Genomic DNA, 23,105 nt, shown 5'->3' with positions numbered 1-23,105 from the left:
ATGTTACCAAAAGATTGAACTGTTTTATAATTCAGTGTTACAATAACAAATATGATATTGCAAAAGAGTTTACTGCAATTTATTTTTTGATGTTACTAGATCTTTATGGGTGTTATAATAGAATGACGGTAACACCTTCCTTTTGTAACCATGGATACTGAAAGTGTAACCATAGGGGTCTATTGTTACATTTTCATCTATGTTACCAAAAGTTCAAAATCTGTTACCATACAAATCCAACACCACGAAATTTTCAAAAAGTGTAATCACAACCTAATTTTTTTCTTTAGGTAACATTTTTTGGCCATTTTTACACTTTTTTGGGTGTTGCTAGAGGCCATATATGGTGTAGTGATAGTGTCCAAAACTGATTTGATTCGTGATAAATTTTGTTATGCCTGATTATCATTTATGCTTGGGTAATTAGTGATATTAATCGAGTGATCCGGTAACATTTTTTCCTATCCACTTGTAATTTATGATAAAATTTGAAAGTTAATTTTCTGAAATATGTTTTTGTCATGTTGTTAGAGGAAGCACGATCCCCATAATTTTGGAAAAAAAACTATTTTTTAACTTTTGCCTGAAGCAATTACTGATTTCACCATCAACCTCACGGAAATCTTTATTTTTTAAAATTTTTTAACATCAAAACATGTATATATCAAAAACACGGATTTGGGTTGGGTGCCGAGGTTATGAAAAATGATAAAGTAGTGAAGGAAAGTTAAAAAGTGAGTAAAGTAGTGGGACCGATTAATATTTTATGGAAAGGCTGGTTATAGTGGGGGGTACTTAGTGAATGTGTTTACTTTTTATATTATAAAAACTTTACTACTTCTGGAAAATTTTGAAATGTAAAATGGACATATCAGAAAAAAGTGTAAATAAATGGTTGGGAGAGAGGGAGTATTCCTCAAACCTCCAAGGTATGAGTTTTTTATACCCAAGCGCGACATATATATGAGTGAGGAGTATGGGGAATAAACTTTATTTACACTTTTCTCATTTCTATTTAAACGATTTCATGTGAATATTTAATACAAATATAAATTAACTAACCAAAATTTATTAAAATAATAACTAAATTTATATTTTAAAATAACTAAAACTAATTATGCAAAACTGTTTTAAATCAAATATATTCATTTCGGAACTCAACCAAACACATGATATTAGAAATGATAACTCAACTTCATGTCACCTTACCCTAATCCTAATTTCAACCTCAAACAACTATTTGAACCAAACGACCTTTAAAAGTTTTGTTTTAACAGCCCGAACTTATTGTAGTAATAATTTTAAACTCAAAACTAAATTAAAATATAATTATTAATCTAAAATTATATTACAAACTGAATATTACAAACGCGCAGCTAAAAGTAGAAGTCCCAAATTCAATAGACTCAAAATCTAGGATCTTTAAACTTCAATGCTATCGAACTCGAATCATACACCGAACCTAAAATATTAAAAGAATGATGCATACAATAAATTTTATAATGATTATAAATGAGATACATACGACATTTCTATAAATCAGATAATTATCAAAATTGTTATTCAATAAATAGATCTTAATATCAAATTTTATTTTAAAATCACACAGTTCTAACATACTTCGCACTATGTGATTGACACGGCTCTATATTTGATAGTTTTATATTTGATTGTTCGATGAAAGGATCAGGTATGTTAATATAATTTCCACTAATTAGAACATGCTAAGTGTCACTAATTAGAACATGCTTAGTGTCTTCAACGGTAGCTTATTAACAAAATAAAAAAAAGTAACGTGTTTTAACTAAAAAATATAATTGGTTAGTTATTAATAATCATATTATTATTATTATTATTATTATTAAATGTTAGGAATATGTTGTGAACTTGATGATAAGTTGAACAAAACACCTTACTATATTTAACTTAGTGTTTTGTAGCTCTCAACGGATGTTCTACAATAGTCCCAACGGATGAACTTTATAGTCCCGACGGATGACAACTGAATATCCATCGAGAGTGTAGCTTATGTAATAATAAGTCTTGTAGCACATGCCTGCAAATAACAATGTATTAGTAGATGCTGTAGGATCATGTTGACTACTAGATTGATATGTAAAATAGGTTGGCTAATTGTAAATATAAGATGTCTTGTAATTCTGTATAAGTGAAATAGAGTCAAGTGACAGAAAGGCTCCCGACGAATGATCTACAAAGGCTCCCGAAAGATAATCAACAAGGCTCCTGACAGATGACCAACATAGTCCTGACGGATGATCATATTCAAAATAGCAGTTGACAGTGACAACACAGTCACATGCGTCGGGTGTTTGCAAATAGAATGTGGCAGCCTAATTGCAGGATTTAGAGAATAAAGAAGCATTACCATTTTCATGTAATTATGAAGATATTCAAAGATGCTGGATAGAGTAATGAAGTAGCATAAAATTAGACTAAAACCAATTTTTGTTTTACTTGTTTGTCTTTTTATCATATAACTTGGTAGTATATAAACCAAGTGTAGCAAGTAGAACAAACTAACCAAGTAAGCATTATTTTCAGAGAGATAGATAAAGCTGTATCTGGTAAGCATTTCTCTATAATTCTTTAAGTTCACTTGTAAGCAGCTGTGTGCTATTTAAGCATCACAGAGTTCTCATCTATATATATATATATATATATATCTGATGGATAAGTTCAAATCCTCCAGAAAGTTTTAAAACCTTGTGTTTTCTTGCTTTGTGTTTTGATTTCCATTTTACTTTCATTCCGCACTTCTTGCAAAATCAAACACAGTTATATACTAAGTAAGAACATTCTTAAAATCGGAAAAAAGAAGCCAGAATTACATTCAACCCCCCTTCTGTAATTCTTGTTACATTGATTGGGAATAACAATTGGTATCAAAGCAAGCTCTTGAAGAACAAAGAGTTTAAAGATCACAACAATTAACAAGATGAACAGAAAAGATGTTGGAGTAAAGATTCCATTTCTGGACAAAGACAACTATCGCCATTGGAAGGTGAAGATGCACCTGCATCTCCTATCTCAAGATGAAGCGTATGTGGACTGCATTGAGAAAGGTCCACATGTCCCTATGAGAGCTGCTACAGGAAATGAAGCATCTGTCCCAAAACCACAAGCAGAATGGTCGAATCCAGACAAAGAACAAGTTCAAAGGGATTAAAAGGCCATGAACATTCTGTTTAATGGTGTTGACAGTGATATGTTTGACAACATCATCAACTGCAAGACTGCTAAGGATGTCTTGGATACAATTCAGCTTATATGTGATGAAACTGAGCAAGTAAGGGATAACAAGATGCAACTCTTGATTCAGCAATATGAGCATTTCCATAGTGAAGAAAATGAGTCACTCACTGATATTTTCAGTAGATTCCAAAAACTATTGAATGCTCTAAAATTGCATGGAAGGGTCTACCAAATAAAAGACTCAAACCTCAAATTCTTTAGATCTCTACCAAAGGAATGGAAGCCTATGACAGTCTCATTATGAAATTCTCAAGATTACAAGGAGTTTATCTTGGATAGACTGTATGGTATCCTAAAAACCTATGAGCTTGAAATAGAGCAAGATGAGAAGATGGAGAAAGGAAGAAAGAAGGGAGGATCCATTGCACTAGTTGATGAGCAAAGAAAGGAGAAGGAGATAAAGGTTGAAACTGTTGAATATGCACCAAACTCAAAAGTTTGTGAAGGCAAAGGAAAGGGACTGGTAGCTGAGCTTGTAGACCAGCTTAGTCAAGATGACATGGATGACATAGATGAGCATCTTACTTTTCTATCCAGGAGATTTTCCAAGCTCAAATTGAAGAAGAATTTTGGAGCAGCTAAGCCAAACAGAAACATGGTTGATAAGTCTAAATTTAAGTTTTTCAAATGTGGCTTGGCAGGTCATTTTGCTTGTGAGTGTAGAAAGCCTGATTCTGGTAAAAAGAAGTTTGAGCCTGTTGATTATAAGCAGAAATATTTTGAGTTGCTCAAACAAAAGGAAAGGGCTTTCATCACATAAGAGAATGATTAGGCTGCAGATGGATTAGAAGATGATGAAGACACAAGCTATGTCAATCTAGAACTTATGGTCAAATCAAATGAAACAGAGACAAGTTCATCAAGCAATCAGGTAATCACCACCAACCTAGCTCATTTATCTAAAACTGAGTGTAATGATGCCATAAATGACATGTCTACTGAGTTATATCACCTGTGTGTTACACTCAAGTCTCTCACTAAAGAAAACAATAAAATTGAAGAGAATAATGTGTTTTTAAGTGAAAGAAATAATGTTCTAGAGACTCAATTTATTGAGTTTGAAAAATTGAAAATAGAATGCAAGATTGCTAAGAATGAACTAACTGAATCTTTAAAGAAAAAGGAGATTTTAAGAAAGCAACTTGAACGAGAACAGGAAGTGATTAAGGCATGGAAATCATCTAGAGATGTCCATGCTCAAATTACTAAAGTTCAAGGTATAGAATCTTTCTGTGATGAAGCCTAGAAAAAGAATAAGGAGAAGCTCGATTTCAATCTGGTTGAAGGACTTTTAACTGATGTGGACTCAACGGATGATGAAAATTATTCATCGAATATTCAAATGGATTATCCGTCGAGAGATAATGAGCCACATCCGTTGAGTACAAGTAAACCAGTTAGCAAAGCTAAACTAGCTAAGTTGAATGAAAAGTATGGATCAGTTTCTAAGAACTTTTTTCCAGGAGAAACAAGTCAAGTGAATAAGAACAAAAGAGTCAATGTAGGTCATTTATCTATCAAGAAATTGAATGACAGATTGGAGAAAATTGAAGTGAAAGTAGAGTTAAAAAAGAAAAACAATAGAAATGGGAAAGTAGGAATTAACAAACATAACAACAACACACCTGATAAATATGCACCAAGAAAAATCTGTGTTAAGTGTGGTAATGTTAATCATTTGTCTGTTATTTGCAAACTTGATATGCCTACTCCTTGTTTGCACCACCTTTATTTCCCAGCATGCCTACAATGCCTGTTAATGTTATGCCTGCATACAATTTGAATGCACAGTATGCTAATATGCCATTTGCATAAAATCCATATTATGCTGCATTTAGTATGCCACAAATGCCATTTAGCATGCCTTACTGGAATAACATTTTTGCACAGAGTATGTTTTTTCATGTTAACCAATATGTGCATGATAATTCTGTAATGATGAATGGTTTCAAAGGTCCAACTCAAATGACAAAGGATGAACCTAAAATACCCAAGTCAAATGAGGTCAAACCTAAGAAACCAAAGAAAAAGGCTAACAAGGCAGGACCCAAGGAAACTTAGGTACCAAAATCAACTTGATTTGATTTTGATGTGTGTAGGGAAACAGAAAGAATCTTTGGTATATGGATAGTGGTTGCTCAAGATACATGACTGGAGATTTCTACCCTGCTCACTGGTTTTAGAGAAAGAGCTGGCCTAAGTATTACTTTTGGAGATGACATCAAGGGTTATACTGTGGGATATTGCTTGATTTTAAAAGACAATGTCATCATTGAGGAAGTTGCCCTAGTGGATGGTCTCAAGCACAATTTGTTGAGTATCAGCCAGCATTGTGATAGGGGCAACTCAGTTACTTTTAATGCAGAAGCATGTGTTGTGACTAACAAGAAGAGCAATAAAGTGGTTCTCACTGGAGTGAGAAAAGGGAATGTGTATCTAGCTGACTTCAACTCAACAAATACAGAATTCGTAACTTGTATTCTCAGTAAAGCAAGTCAAGATGAAAGCTGGCTATGGCACAAGAAGCTATCCCATCTAAACTTCAAGACCATGAATGAGCTAGTCAAGAAAGAATTGGTCAGTGGTATTCCTCATGTGGAGTTTTTAAAGGATGGATTGTGTGATGCCTGCCAGAAAGGAAAACAGATTAAAGCATCATTTAAAAATAAGCTTGAATCATCTATTGAAGAACCTTTACAGTTAATTCACATGGACTTATTTGGACTAGTAAATGTGTTGTCTATCTCAAAGAAGAGATATTGTCTAGTAATTATGGATGATTTTTCAAAGTTTTCTTGGACATATTTTATAAAGTCCAAAGATTAGGCTAGTGAAATCATCACTAATCACATAAGGCAAGTTAACAATCATCCTGACTTCAAGGTTAGAAGAATCAGGAGTGACAATAGAACTGAGTTCAAGAATTCTGTGATGAGAGTATTTTGTGAAGAGTATGGAATCATGCATGAGTTTTCTGCAGCAAGAACTCCACAACAAAATGGTGTATTGGAAAGGAATAATAGATCACTCATTGAAGCTGCAATAATTATGCTTGAAGAATCAAGGCTGCCAACTTACTTTTGGGTAGAAGCTATGAATACAACATGTTATACTCAGAATATCTCCTTGATCAATCAAGCAAAAGGCATGACTCCATATCAGATATTCAAGAATAGGAAGACAACTCTAAATTTTCTTCATGTCTTTGGATGCAAATGCTACATTCTAAGGAATCAAACTGAATATCATGGAAAGTTTGATGCTAAAGTAGATGAAGGAATTTTTGTTGGATATGTTGTTGGAAAAGAATATAGAGTCTACAATCTCAGAAAAAACATTGTTATGGAATTTGTACATGTTGTGTTTGATGATAAGAAGATTGAAGGACTAAAAGATGAAGGTTTCCATGATAGCCTCAAATTTGATAATGTTGAGATGATTTGTGATGACAGTGATGATGATAGTGATCAAGAAACAGTGGCTAAGGATAATGCAGAAAAGACTATCTTCAATTATGCACAAAATTTAGCATCAGTTGAGTTATATAATGCATCATCCATCGGAAGATAATCAACTTCATCCGTCGGGATACAAAGTGCATCATCCGTCGAAACAATGAGAGAAGCTGAGAGTCAAAATAGATCACTTACAGAAAGAACTACTTCTTCAAATCAAAGATCCACAAACTCAGGGGAAGTTTCTTCTAATCAAAACTCAGTCACACTTCAAGACAATGATGAGGCCTCTTTATTTAGAGCTAATCTACCACAACAGAGAAAATGGACTAGAGATCACCCTTTTGAGCTCATTATTGGGGATGTATCTTCTAGAGTTCAAAAAAGGAAAGCAACTCAAGAAGAATGTCTGTATAGCAGCCTTCTCTCAAAGGAAGAACCAAAGAAAGTAGAAGAAGCTCTGTTGGATCCTGATTGGGTTTTAGCTATGCAGGAAGAGCTAAACCAATTTGAAAGGAATAAATTATGAAAGCAGGTACCCAAACCTAAAGGAAATAATCCAATTGACACCAAGTGGGTATTCAGAAACAAGATGGATGAAAATGGCATAGTTGTCAGGAACAAAGCTAGATTGGTTGTTAAGGGCTATTATCAACTAGAAGGAATAGATTTTGATAAAACTTTTGCTCCTGTTGCAAGACTTGAAGCCATCAGAATTTTCTTAGCCTATGCAGCCCATGCCAATTTCAAAGTCTATCAAATGGATGTCAAAAGTGCCTTTCTGAATGGAGATTTGGAGGAGGAAGTCTATGTCAGTCAGCCTCCTGGTTTTGAAGATCCAAATTTTCCAGATTATGTCTACTATCTTTTGAAAGCACTTTATGGATTGAAGCAAGCACCTAGAGCCTGGTATGATATTTTGTCAAAGTTTCTCTTAGAAAATCACTTCACAAAAGATATTGTTGACAAAACTTTATTCTTTAGAAATGGTAATGGCTCTAGTATACTTGTTCAAATTTATGTAGATGATATTATATTTGGCTCTACAGATGAAAAACTTTGCAAAAAAATTTCCAAATTGATGCAAAGTAAGTATGAAATGAGCATGATGGGAGAACTAACTTACTTTCTTGGTTCACAAGTTAAGAAAGTTAGTGATGGAATTTTCATTAGTCAAACCAAATATATTTATGATCTTTTAAAGAATTTTGATCTAATAGATTGCACATCTGCAAAAACTCACATGGCTACTGCAACTAAACTTGAATTAAACACTACTGAAAAGTCTGTGGATATTTCAAGTTATAGAGCCATGGTTGGCTCACTTTTGTATTTAACAACTAGTAGGCTAGATATAATGTTTGCTACTTGTCTTTGTGCTAGATTTCAGGCTGATCCTAGAGAGTCTCATGTAATAGCTATAAAGAGAATTTTCAGATATCTCAAGGGAACACCAAAACTTGGCATTTGGTACCCTAGAGATTCTAGTTTTGATCTAACTGGTTATTCAGATGCAAACTATGCAGGGTGCAAAATTGATAGAAAAAGCACTACAGAAACCTGTCAATTTCTAGGAAACAAGCTAGTATCCTGGTTCAGTAAAAAGCAAAATTCAGTCTCTACTTCTACAGCTGAGGCTGAATATATTGCTGCTGGAAGTTGTTGTGCACAAATTCTATGGATGAAAAACCAATTGTTGGACTATGGTCTGCAAGTGGATAGAATTTCTATTTTCTGTGATAACACAAGTGCAATTTTCATTACTGAAAATCCAGTACAGCATTCAAGAACAAAGCACATAGACATCAAGTATCACTTCATTAGGGAACATGTAATGAGTGGTACTATGGAACTTCATTTTGTTCCAAGTGAGAAGCAACTTGCAGATACTTTACCAGGCCACTTGATGAATCCACATTCTCTAGGTTGGTAAGTGAGTTGGGCATGCTTAATTATTCTTAAATTATTTTTGATTATTTTGCAAGTTAAAATGCAGCCAGAAACTTAATTGTTTTTTCTGTTTTGAATGAAAATTTGGCTAAGTTAAAATCGACATCTCGACGGATGTTTATTATCCATCGAGTTTGATCATCCGTCGAAATAGAATAGCCTGGTAAAAATCAATTACTTTTCTGGATTATTTTAAACCCGACGGATAATTGCTTTATTCCCATCCGTCGAATTGTCAACATCTTAGCCGTTAAAATTCTGAACATTATCCATCGGATTTACTTACAATCTGTAAGTATATCATGACGAATAATTGACAGAATTTTGATAGTTTATTTTACTTTTAAATGGCTATTTTGGGAAATTTTCATTGGGTCTTTAATTTTTATCTCATTTTATCTGAGAATACATAAAAAGCCTTACTTCAATTTTATTTTAGCTTTCATCTTTCTCTATTGCAATTAACTGCTCTCTTCCTCCTCAAAGTAAAACCCTCTTTCTTTCTGCAAATTTCCTTGCTTTAACAATGAAACCAGTAGTCAAGATCATGTCTCAGTCAGGATTCATTTATGAGAAGAACAATTATGTGGTTCTTGTGAACAAAGAGATTCCAGCCTCTGAAGATTATCACAAAATGATGGATTTTGTGAAAGGATGCAAGATTAGCTATGCCATGCTGGAATCACCCATAATCTACTGTGAAGTTGTGGAGGAGATGTGGACTACTGCTATGTATCATGCAACTGACAAAACAACTACTCTCTCCATTAAAGGTAAGGAATTTTTTATTAACAGTGATACTATCCAAGCATGCTTTAAAATTCCTGAAAACACTACTACTAAACCACACACAGATGCTGATTTAGTTAACTTACTTAATTATATTCGCTATGCACTTCCTACCACTAAGTTAAGTGAGATTAGGACGCTAAGTTTTAGGAAAGAGTGGATTTTTCTGTGTGATGTAGTTACCAAGGTGTTTTCTGATAAGATGAGCAACTTTGATTCTATCAATACTACCATGCTTAACATGCTCTATATGCTATTTACAGATAATTACTATAATTTTAGTGATGTTATCATGTTTGAGTTAGGCTACAAGTTAGGGGAGATTATAAAGAGATCTAGAAATGTTTATTATGCTAGATTCTTTATGATTATTGCTAATCATATTTGTGAGGATCTTGTTATTGAGAACCCAACCAACAAACTGGATTGTTGGGTTCAAGAAAGAAGAATAATTGCAGATTTAAACAGAGCTGATCACCACAAGGAGGTGCCCCTTATTTATTTTCCTATCATGAAGGGCCCTCAGGTAAGTGAGGTAAATGCTTCTATCCCTACTCTTTTTACCTCTTAAGTTTCTTTGCCATTGACTGTAGCTATGGCATCTGTGTCAATGACCCAACAGATGTCTACCCAAGCCACAAAATCCAAACCTTCAAAATCCAAATCAAAGAAACCACACTCTGGTGTCTCTCAAACGATGTCAGCTTCAAAATCTACCAAAAGCAAAGAGGGGAGTGTGAAGGTGGGTAAGATTGGTGAGGGACAGGGTGAACATAAAAGAAACCCTAAGAATAAGGATGGTGAGGTGAGTGTACCCAAACCTAGCCACACCACAGTTTCCCAACAAACTGTGGTGCTTAATAAGGAAATTAGCACATCTCTAGTTTCATCCTCTCAAAAGGATGCTACTACTTAAACAAGCTCCCAACCAGGAGCACAGGTCAAAAGGGCTAGGGAAACAGACTCATCCCAAACTTATACAAGAAAGAAGAAATCTCGAAAACTTGGGGATGCACGGGAATTACACACAGTGCAAACTGCAGCTAAAGACTCAGTCACTGCACCTTCTCAAACTCAGTTTGATGTGGCTCCAATAAATGTGGAGTCACAACCAAAATCTTTAACAATAGAAGCACCAAATACACAAAACTCTCCCACCAATTCTCTGGATATGGATATGATTCACACATCAATTCTTGATTCTCCTTCTTTAACTATGTTGGAGAAGCCAAAACTCATTACAAGTGAGCATCATCTTCTAGATGATTTGTTGCCTCACTTGCCAATTCTTTCAGGAACTATTGAGACTTCTGTGCCTAAATTATCATCAATCTGCACAGAGTCCATAATAGTTTCCACTCCAAACTTTATCATTTCTCCTATTCTGATGGATATTGTTCATCTGTCGGCTAGTGATTGTATCCCGACGGATGTGCCTAACAGTAGTCACCGTCGGCTATCCTAATACTACCCCGATGGATGTTCCTCATGCGTCGATACTCATTACATAAGCTGAATTTTCAACAATTGTTACAAGTGTAGATGAGCTAGTGGTTATACAATCACTCCTAGGATTGAGGGAAGGGAGTGAACAGAGTGAGAGGTTGAGTTGCTCTCAGGCAAAAGGAGAGGAAAAGAGAGAAATTATGCGGGCTATTTCTTCCAGCCATGCAAAAGTGAGTGAGGGGAGTTCCACCTTAGTAGATGAAGTTGAGGGTATGAGGGTGGTGAGCCAAGGGGAGCCCTTGATGCAAGAAAAGAGAGATTATAAGAGAAAAGCAGGTACTGATGTAAGGGAAGAGCCTATTATAAGTGAGTTAATGGATGTCAATGAGGCTGAAAAGAAATAACTAATTCAGTAAGAATATCAAGCTATCTTAGATTATGTTTCTTATGAAGCTGAGGCATTTACTCACCATGTTTTAACTTATCAAGTTCTAGATGAACATGATAATATGGCTGCTAAAAGAATGCTAAATTTGGTGCATACAACTGCCTCCATGGAAAGAGCTAAAGATGCCATCTCAGTCATGCCTCTCATAGTTGGTGATGATATTGACTATGGAACTGGTGGTTCTGAGGATCTATTTTGGGATGAAGATGATGAAGAAGAGGAGCCCATGGATTTAGGGGGAGAAGCTGGTTCAAGCAGGAATGCAAACATTTTATCATGGATGTTCAGCAAAGAATGCAGTGAGCATCATTTCAAGTCAACCCTGATATCTCTCATCAAGCAAACCAATACAGCTCTTCAAGCCTCCACAGATGCCAACACTACAAGTCTGCTATAAGCTCATCTCAACTCTCTTCAATTACATCAAATATCAAGTCTCAAACAGACTCAAGAGTTAGATGCAATCAAAGCCTCTATAGCTGATATCAAGAGTGATGTATCTGACAGACTAGAGTATAAGTATCCTGAAGCTAAATGAGAGATCTACATCAAAGATTCAGAATAGAGTATGAAACAAACTTCAAAATTGATGTTGTTAACATAAGGGTGATTAACCTAAAGAGTGAGCTCACTAAAATTAGACTCAATCAAGCTCATCAAACTATGCTTCTTCAACAGCCGGTGGCTGCACATACCAAACCTAAAACTTCTCAACTTGATGCTAACAAAAAGGGGGAGAAAGGCTCAATTACCTCAGTTAGTCAAGGTGTTGCAAGTGAGGGGGAGACAATGCTAAAGATAAATGTCAGCAAGGTAATTGTTCCAGAAATTACCTTCACTAAGCCACCAGTGATGGACAATATAAATTTGTTCAATGTCAAGGCAGCTGAACTGAATGAAATATGGGAGGAAAATGATTGAGCAGAAATTTGGTCAAATAGAGAAACCATACAAGATCTTTCATCAATTCTCTCAAGTCAAACAAATCTCAGTGAATGAAATGAGTCTAGGTAATTTGGAAAAGGGCCAACCTTCATGTATAAAGTCTCCAAAAGCTAACTTGGTTTTGAAGCCCAAAAGAAACTATCCAAAGTCATCTGACAAAAATCCCTTGGATCTTATGTTTGAGACTCTAAGACCAGATGAAAAGAAACTATTGGCAAGGTCCATTGCATTCTTCGTAGATCCTACTGACTCAGTGCTAAAGAGAAGAATTGTCAAAATCTACAGGAATGGGAAAGAAATCTGTGTGGTGGCTGGACACCCTCAGTTTGCAGAAGCTAAGAAGGAAGAAAAGGAGAGAATCAAGTAAGAAAAGAAGCAAGCTACTTTAGATGCTAAAAAACTCAAACAGAAGAAAAAGCAAGCTGCTATAGTAGCCAAGCTTCAAGCTGTGAAAACTGTAAATGAGATTTCTGAGAAACAACATGTGGTAGCTGAAGATCAGGATCAGAAAATGCACAAGGAACCTCAACACAAAAGAAAGTTCAAATATAAAATCCTTCCCAAAAGAAGATTGGACTTCAATGATGATAAGATGGAAGAATACATTTCCAACCAGTCTACTATAACTCAAATATCCAAGCCCTCAGTGGTGAAGGATGAATTTAAGGTGGATCCTATAAAAAACTTTCATGGTGAGCCAATAGTTCCCAAGGATGAGCCTATAGACTGGGATAGTTTGCCTCTTCCTGAGCTTAATTTACCAATCTTCAACAACTTAAAGAAGACAAAGACAAGAGCAATCAAGAAGGTCAAGCTTGTGAAACTCAAAACCAAAACCTTAACCAAAACTCAACCAACTGTCAGCAAGAGAGATCTTCTATATATCTGTGACATCAAGGAGTTTTCAGATATAAATATCTACATGGAAAACTAGAAGAAGTGAGAGCAATTGATGTTCACGGGAATCTCCCTGAAAGACTGGTGTTCAAATACAAGGGTGGGAAAGAGCCCATATGGCCCCTTCACAGGATTCTTCAAGAAAGTTGTTCTGTTTTGATAAAGATCTTCTCATCATTCAAGAAAAAATTTGGATTCAATATGACTGCCAAAAGAATGATTCTAAAGAAAATAGAAGAACTAAGGAGCAGCAAATCCTCAAATGCACTCTCAAGGACTCTATCAATTCCCTTCACAGGAAATAGAGTGCACTTGAGGCCTTACTGGCTGATGGAATTCATGGATGAAAAGGGTGTTAGGAGATTCTTCAGGCTGGATGAACAATTGAGCATCTCAAGCAATGAGACTTTATTGGAAATGCAAGAAAAGCTAGATTTATCAAATGTTGAAGAACATGAATTTCACAAACAACTCCAAAATTAAATAGAAGAGAACAACAGGAAGCTTGGGAAGAAATCAAGACAATCAAGGAAATAGATCACATTTGCTCAGGCCAGAGGAGCACCTAGAAAATGATTGTGAGAACTCTTTGTACACTTTACTTTGTTCAATTTTCAAATAAACTGTAGCACTTACAAGTTTTATCTACCATAATTCAATCTGTACATTTAGGGTTTTTGTTATCATCAAGTTTATCTTAATTTATGGCTACAATTCCAGTAGACATAAATTGGGGGAGATTGTTAGGAATATGTTATGAACTTGATGATAAGTTGAACAAAACACCTTAGTAGATTTAACTTAGTGTATTATAGCTCTCGACGGATGTTCTACAATAGTCCTGATGGATGAATTTTATAGTCCCGACAGATGACAACTGAACATCCATCGAGAGTGTAGCTTATGTAATAATAAGTCTTGTAGCACATGCCTGCAAATAACAATGTATTAGTAGATGTTGTAGGATTCTTTAAGTCATGTTGACTACTAGATTGATATGCAAAATATGTTGGCTAATTATAAATATAAGATGTCTTGTAATTCTGTATAAGTGAAATAGAGTCAAGTGACAGAAGGGCTCCCGACGGATGATCTACAAAGGCTCCCGACAGATAATCAACAAGACTCACGACGGATGACCAACATAGTCCCGACGGATGATCATATTAAAAATAGCAGTTGACAGTGACAACACAATCACATGCGTCGGGTGTTTGCAAATGGAATGTGGCAGCATAATTACAGGATTTAGAGAACAAAGAAGCATTACCATTTCCATACAATTATGAAGATATTCAAAGATGTTGGAAAGAGTAATGAAGTTGCATGAAATTAGACTAGAAACAATTTTTGTTTTACTTGTTTGTCTTTTTATCATGTAACTTGGTAGTATATAAACCAAGTGTAACAAGTAGAACAAACTAACCAAGTAAGCATTATTTTCAGAGAGATAGATAAAGCTGTATCTGTTAAGAATTTCTCTGTAATTCTGTAAGTTCACTTGTAAGCAGCTGTGTGCTATTCAAGCATCACAGAGTTCTCATATATATATATAGCTGGTGGATCAGTTCAAATCCACCAGAAAGTTTTAAAGCCTTATATTTTATTGCTTTGTGTTTTGATTTCCATTTTACTTTCGTTTCGCACTTCTTTCAAAATCAAATACAGTTATATATTAAGTAAGAACATTCTTAAAATCAGGAAAAAAAAGCCAGAACTACATTCAACCCCCCTTCTGTAATTCTTGTTGCATTGATTGGAAATAACATTAAATTTTATTAAGTATACTTGTTCACGATATTTGAGAAAAAATAGGTATTTTAGTTGGAAAAAAGACGCAATATGCTCCAGTTGGAAAATGTAATTGGTATAATTGGGAAGATAATCGGTTAGTTATAAATAATAATTATTTATATCCTTTATATATAATAAGCGTAAGGAATTTTTTATCCAAAACTTTGGTCATAGCAATCTCAACCGTTGATATGATATAATTTAAAAATAGACGGTTAAGATTATATCTTATTAGGATAAATATATTTTTAATACAATCATAAATAGAAAATGATAACATTGTTCAAATATTATTCAAATACCAATTGCGATAAAAAGTCATAATACAATCCTAAATAGAATATTATTAGAGATTTAACAAATCATAAATATAAAATAATTACATTATTTTACTATTAATTTAAAATCAAAATATGATATAGTGACACAATAATTGATAGAATATAATTAAATATTATAATATATATATATAAATTAAAAAATTCAATTTCTCATTCGTATATTTCTCAATATATGCATATTTTTTTGGGTGAACAACCTTTTTACCCACGAACTGTAGAAGACTGAAATACCTACGTGAGGTAGCGGGTGCCCTAAATACTCATTAGACACGCCGTTAATATGGGTGCATCACTGATTATGCTAGTATTTTTGCTACAAATGTGTATTAGCTTCTGCCGCTAATACATGACATATGGCGAATTCCATAGATATGCCTATAGCACTAGCGCCTATAAATGACTTACAACGAATCCCATAGATACACGTATAGCAAGTCAGTATTCAGATAGATACATCTTATGGGTAGTATCATCGCGAGTATACGCCTAGAAGACCGTCAAATCCAGTTTAATGCGCCTAAGAAGGAGTAGCATTCGGGAGATACGTCTCAAATCAACATCTATATTTTTTGTGTATTAATCGTAATACGCCTAAGGGTAAGGCATATAATTTATCGATCGGAATAACAACAATTGTATTCTCATAAGCTTCATCATGCTCTCAACTAATGCGCTACTCTCGAGATGCATATATGTATTTGTATATATTATATTATATATATATAATGTTATTTCTAGATGTGTGAATGGAGTGATAAAACTGCGGGTAATGAGAAACTCTGACACGACAACTTTATCGAATTGTTGGTGTTTATATAATTATATGTATGTGTTTATATGTGTAGCAAGCCTTAGTACAAAAAGGGAGGGATGAGGGAAAGATTGAGGGGAGTTGAAATGAAAAGTTATTTTGAACTGCGGCAGGGTTTGATTTTGTTTCTTAAGTTAATTTTTGTGACATACGTCTTACCTAGAAGCGTATGTGGTGGTTAAAAATTTTGGGACTCTCAATAATGGGTATATTGAAGATAGATGTAAAATAAAATGGTTATTTTGGACATTTTTTCTACTTTTGCAACAATATTACAATAAATTATAAAAAATAAAAAACAATATTGCAACAATGTAATAAATATCGTATATATATATGTGTGTATATTAAAAATTTTAAAAATAAATTTTAAATTTTTTAAAAAAATTAAAAAGGTAAATTTAAAAAAATCGTGCATTGCACGGGTTATAACCTAGTTTTATGAAAGATATATTAGAGCCATTAAGTAAATTCAGTGTGAAACAAAAATTAGGTATCGTAACAAAACTTTTAATATTTTTTTAATATAATTGTAATAGTATGGATGTATCGGCTCACGAACACAGTTCGGTGTTCGTTTGAAAAAAGTTTGGCTCGAGTTCAGTTCGGTTTATAAACGAGTCGAAAATGGATACAGATTTAAGGTTTGGTTTGTAAATGATCTGAACTTGAACACAATATAATTTGATTCGAAAGTTCGCGAACATATTGATTACAATGTTCGTGAATAGGTTCGTGAGTAATGTTCGTGAATATGTTCGTCGATATAGCTCGTGAATAAGAATATGTATTATTAGTTATATATGCTCATAAATAAACACGCATATGACACAATATTTTATGAATAAATATGTATACATTTATCTACTAATCAGTTTACCAATTTATTTAATTCATTTGATTTTTTAAAATTTATAAACTTTTATATTCATAGAAATTAAATTATAATACATGCTAGATGGTAAATGTATTACTATTTTATTTAACTTGTGTTCATGTATAAAATTAGTGTATCAATTTCATTATTTTAAATAGAAATGATGTAATTAAATCAAAATCAGAATACTAAACACTCAAACTTATTTGTTTGGTATGTATATTTTATAATTTTATTAATTTTAAAAAAAATAAGTGAAGCTTATGCCAAAATTTAGGAATTGTGAAAACGAGTTTGTGTAAACTAAATTGTTTGCAAGCAAATTATATTGTTTTCAGGAATTATTAACCTTTTTCTTAATAAAATGATACACTAATAAATTTTTTAACTCAACAATATATTTGAGCTCGAGTTAATATATTACTAACAAGATAAAATATGAATACAAATAATAGTTCAGCTCGATTCGGATCATTTACGATCCCAAGTAAAAGTGTATATAGTATAAATGTGCACAAGAAGTATATCTAAGAAACTGAAATTAGGATATATATAGTATAAATGTGCACATGAAGCGTATACAAGAAACTGAAATTAGAATTTATATATACCAAGATGCTATAACTAGATGGGGGAATGAAGTTCTAAGCTTTATGGCAAGGTGAAATTATAAAGAGGTATGTGCCCACTTGAAAGCAACTAGGGTTTACACTGATGTGTAACTGCAGTCATATCTCTGACGATAGCAGTACAACATAATACAGCTATGCGTTAGCCAATTAGAATCACACAGCTGGCAAACTCCATTATATAATAAAAAGCTATTAGTAAAAAAAATGCATCTTTTTCTTTTAAATGCACCAGCATCCTTGTATAAATATATTATCTTCCTCAAAGAAATACACTCAGCCCTTCTGTTCTCTCTCTCTCCACCCTCCCTCTCCCTCTTTCCTCAGCCGCAAACTTGAAAACACAGTGGTTTGACAACCATCTGATAATTATCTCTTGTAAACGACCATCCAGTAGTTCGACCTTGGCATATTTATTTTTCTTGTTTTTTCTCTTTTCATATAAATAATAATATATGTTTGATTCTAGTTTAAGATCTTGATTAGATTGTTATAGTCTACGGAGTACTTGTTAGTCCTGTTGGTTTCTTTCTTTGGCCAAGAAGAAACTTAGATGTGTGGGATTTTTCTGGTCAGATTAATGTGAAGCTACTCATTTATATACTGGCTCTCAAACTTTCAGGTATATTTTTATTATATCAATTTTGTGATTTTATAATTTTTAATTTTTTTAAAACAATTGGATAAACCAAACTTTTAAGAAGAATATAGGGTTGTGCTTTGGTGATGTATATATCTATATACTTACATACAGTATATTCCTTCTCTTGAGATGTGTTTACAGTATATTCATGTTGTCTTGGGACCTTTGGGTTCGCCTACAACTTAAAACATGTTGAAAGGCTAATTTGGACTCCAAAATACAGTCTGCGAGGGTTTTAACATCTCACTGATTTCAAATTTTTTATTTGTATTTTTTCTTATAAAAATACAAATTTATACCGTTATATATGTCCCTGAAGAACAGCCTTGTTGGTGGTAGTGTACACTTGAAAAACAGTCGTTGTTTGCTGGTGTAGCATCATCAAGATTCACATGCAAATGCAAGTTGTTGGTAGTCATCATGTAAATGTATTAGTTATGTTTACATTTTTTTTGTGGCTACCAATTGGGCAATTTTGGCAATGAGAATCTTGATGATGCTGCTTTAGCAATAAAACGACTACACATCATGTACGTACCCAGGGCCTATAATGAGAGTGACTGACCCATCAAGTCCAGCAAATGGCTGATCTGTAATCTCTTCTGCAACTTTTCTTCAGTTCCTACAGGTGAGCAACTGTAAGCATTTATGTGGTATCATTTTTTTCAACTCCTTTGAGTATTATTAATTGTTCTCTTATAATTCTGTACAGCATCGGACTTCTAACAGCTAATTATTTCAAGTTAGGGCTTTTTTTTTTTGGTCAAGTTGGTTAACTAATTACTTGCCTATAGTAGCTTAATATATGGCAGGGCTAGGGTTCATGAGGACGGAAAGCTTTAATAAAGGATTATGCAAGTGATTAATATAAATTTTCCATGCGAGCTTTACATAGATTTTAGCTAATAAAAAATTCAGATTATAATGATAGCTAGTCTGATAGTCGCAAGCTCTAGTATCATCAATTTTCATTCTGGAAGTTGTTAATTCATTCTCATAATTACTCAATGTTAGGAGGATGACTTATTTAGTAAGAACCTGAATTAAATATTAACACTCCCTCTAATATAACTCTTCAAGAATATTGAGGGTTAAGAGGAAATCAAACAAGATGCCGAAATCATGTTTAATTATATCATCTCTCCTAAAAAATTTAAGGTGTTGGAAGAAGAGTATAATAAGATTGTTTATTACTCTTTCCGTTCCATAGAATCATTGGATTGTTAATATTGTGTAAATTCTCCGTCGTATAAAATTCGAACAATGTTAACATGGGACAGAGGGATTATATGTTAACACAAGTACTTGTATCACGATTTCACAGTATAAAGAATACAGTGGATCATCAATTTATGATAACGGCAAAGTATATATATTCCCTATGATGGAGGGTGACCATTGTGGATAAATAACCAAAAAACATATTCTAAACATAGTTGTAAGAACATCAAAAAAGATACCAAGAAGTGTTCATTAATCGTTAAGCCACAAAACTTTAAAATGTCGGAGGAAAACCTAAAATCTTATTCTCTTAATCATTCTCCCTCAATTGTACGACTACGTATACAGAATACATATATATTTAAACATATACAAATACCAATATCAACAACACATGTTTAAATTAAATAAATGAGTGTGAGGAGACTCGAACACGAAACCATTTGCTAAACCGAGCAGTGATATATAAAGTTCCATGTTAAGGCCCCAATAGGATAGGAAGAACATATCTGACTTCTAGGTAGCTAGCTTTCATTGGTTTGAATTTTCTCTATTGGGTTGTCCGCATAATTATCCTGTAAATCAAGTGATTAAACTGAATCAATCTGTTTTTGTGATGATTTTGTCCGTATTATCAGTAAATTGAACATTAATGATAGTTATATTGATGATTTTATTTGGGGAGATAATTATGGTATTCAATTTGTAGGAGTACATATGTATAATAACACATTAACACAGCTGAGTTATCTGCAGTCATGAAGTTTTAATTGTTGAAATGGACCTACAGGGATACACAACTTTATGTAATTATGTAGCCTGGTCCCCATGACACAGACTGGTTTAAATTTTCCCTCTTTTTGATCAGAGCGGGCATTGAAGATTACCAGGCACCATGATTATACTTCTCTATCAACCTCCTCTGGGAGCATCTTTTCCAACTATATGTTCACCTTCTCCTGATTATATTGTCTGCCCTACATCTTTCACTGGCAAGTCATCAGTTCCCCATCAGGTCAGTTTCTAATCACCCAATTATTACTTTTTTTTCCACAATTTTAAATACAAACTTAATTCATCAATTAATCTTGAGTCAGTGGGTTTTTTTTAATTAATTAGAAGTAGTTATTATGAAAATTTTATCAAGGTAATTACATATAGTATTTCAGAGGTATTTATAAATAATAGTAAGAACTAGTGATTTGGATTATAATCACTATATTTAGTACTAGGATGATTTTGGCTATTGTCGAAAGACCCTGAACTGAATTCAGGAATACATTTGTTTACAAATTTGCTAAATATGCAGCGTATATGTACGCTTGGACTCCGAAATCTGATTTCAATTTAGGCCAGGGCCAGCTCTGTTTAGCATTTACAATACAATTTCATATCACCATGACCGTTGGCATTTATAATAGCATGCATCACAGTTGTCAACTTTAGGTTATAACAAATTAGCAGTTCTCATTATGAATGATATCGTATGTGCGTGTAGCTAGTATAATTAATAACCTAGCTAGTAAAATTACACATGCTGTTATATGTTTGTTTTTGCAGTTAAAAGCCTACATATACAAGTATGTCATTTATTATGGGGGTGAATCAGAATGATACACTATGAAATGTATATGTGTGGAGCTGGAGCTGGTCAGGCGACGTTTGTGGCTTGCCCCTGAAGAACGTGGATCACCCAAGACAACCCCCAAAGTATATATTGCATGAGTTAATTTATTGTAAAACTTTATTTAAATTTTCTGATTTTTTGGTCAATTAATTTACTTAGATGTAAATGTGGAATAACATGTGTTAACTGTCAAAGTTCAAGCTATATGTATATATGCATTTTTGTTCTCTTTTTTTTTCTTCATGAATTAATTAAGGCTCTGCAGTACTACACTAGACTTGATGGTGATATGAACATCTGTCAGAGCTCACTTAGATCAAAGACAAAGGTGCACGTACCATTTGATGTCCCTCTTGGTTAATTTACGGTCAGTTTTTGTGTCCGTATCTTTCATTACAACAAAGTATACACAAACTTACAAGTCAAAAGTTCAGATTTTAAGTATTTACATTCCATAACATTAATATAAACTAATTCTTATTAAACAAAAAATATACCATATATTCAATCTACTTATACACTTTATACACTTTGTACAAACCCTAAACATATACATATATACAATGGATCGTTTTGATCATAGCATTGGAACCGGTTAATAAAAAATTGTAATGAGATTATGATACAGTATTTTTATTGTACTATCTCATTCTACTTTTCCTTTTCATTTACTAAATTTAAATTCCGTGATTCAAACGATCTCAATCTCCCTATTTGTTCAACTAATTTTTTCTTTCTCTCCTTCGTCACTATATAATTTTTCATCCATATATATAGTCTCGTTTGTTTGGTCAATTACGTGATTACATAGAAACTTTAACTTCCCTGTAATTAAGTTACAATTACAAGTTTCGAAATAATTAAAAAACCTGTGTTTGCATGGTTTATTACTATAAAATTATAAGTTACGTAGTTAAATTTGGTAAATAATTAATATTTTTGTATTGTATACCTATGTAATTTGTGGTGACCATGGTGAAACGTGGTAACTAAGTTCCAATATCACCGTAATCACTTTTGATTCCAAGAAAATTCAAGTTACATAGTTGGGTTATATCGAAACAAACGAGGTCATATGTAATTCATTTTAGTTCTTCAATTCAACTAGCTAATTAAATGGAGCGGAGTAGGACTAGCTATTTGAAGAAACCTGCAGCTAAAGTAGCTCACAAGAAGATTGATCAGCGGTGCCAGAACTAATTTTATTAGTTCAATATTTCTTTCATTTTCCTTAAATAAGTAGAAGTAGCTCTAATTGTCTTTAGTAATCGCGCTTGTTCAGTTTATCCTGATGCTTTACGAAAGAAAAACGGAATATTACCGACCGACAAAACCTGTCGTTTTTTACCTCATATCCAACCGACATTGTTCTAGAACAATGGTCATGACTCGTGAAAGATAAATAAATTCGCTGGTTCGAACTAAATATAGTCTGTTGACTAGTATGTTAGCTGCAAACTTCACTAACTAGCATCAACCGAATAATGTCAGCTACAAATATTTTAATCTTTCTTATAATCAGTTTAATTTGATTTGATACACATTGGAGCTGTAAGTCCTCTTTAATCGTATATAACCTGAAGCTTTTTCGAAATTTTATTTACAAGTTCAGAAAGTGTGTAATTTTAAACTTTTGAAGTTGGAAGAGCTGATAACTTAACAAGAGAAAAGACATGTTTACTTAATAAAAATCCAACAGAAGAAAATAAATATATTAAAATCTAGACATTGTTTATACAACTCGATCGGTGGTCCTAAAAGCACTGCCTGCACAAAAGGAGGTACAACAATAATATAGATTATAGTGGTCACTTACATATCAAGAGAGATCTTGTTGTACCAAGAATATCAATTTCTTGAGCTGGATATATTAGTTGTGGAGGAAATGATGAGTATGGGACCTTTGATTTTCCTACTTGCAGTCGCAGCTGTGGAAGGCAACGAGGCCAAGCCTGTCTA

The 23,105-nt window shown here is 33.5% G+C and overlaps 1 long non-coding RNA gene across 2 annotated transcripts; it reads left to right on the top strand.

Moving 5' to 3' along the window:
* Positions 1-17,909: 17,909 nt before the first annotated feature.
* On the top strand, positions 17,910-21,375 carry LOC141707393 (uncharacterized). 2 transcript variants are annotated; one of them, XR_012569041.1, is made up of 4 exons: positions 17,910-18,277; positions 18,623-18,926; positions 20,388-20,534; positions 21,080-21,375. It is a non-coding gene; the product is annotated as an uncharacterized LOC141707393 (long non-coding RNA). The 2 variants fall into 2 exon arrangements; XR_012569040.1 differs by having other exon boundaries at positions 17,910-18,926.
* The last annotated feature ends 1,730 nt before the right edge of the window (positions 21,376-23,105 follow it).

The sequence above is a fragment of the Apium graveolens genome, chromosome 2, assembly GCF_009905375.1.
Source record: "Apium graveolens cultivar Ventura chromosome 2, ASM990537v1, whole genome shotgun sequence".
NCBI lineage: Eukaryota > Viridiplantae > Streptophyta > Magnoliopsida > Apiales > Apiaceae > Apium > Apium graveolens.
This window is presented reverse-complemented; position numbering and strand designations above follow the sequence as displayed.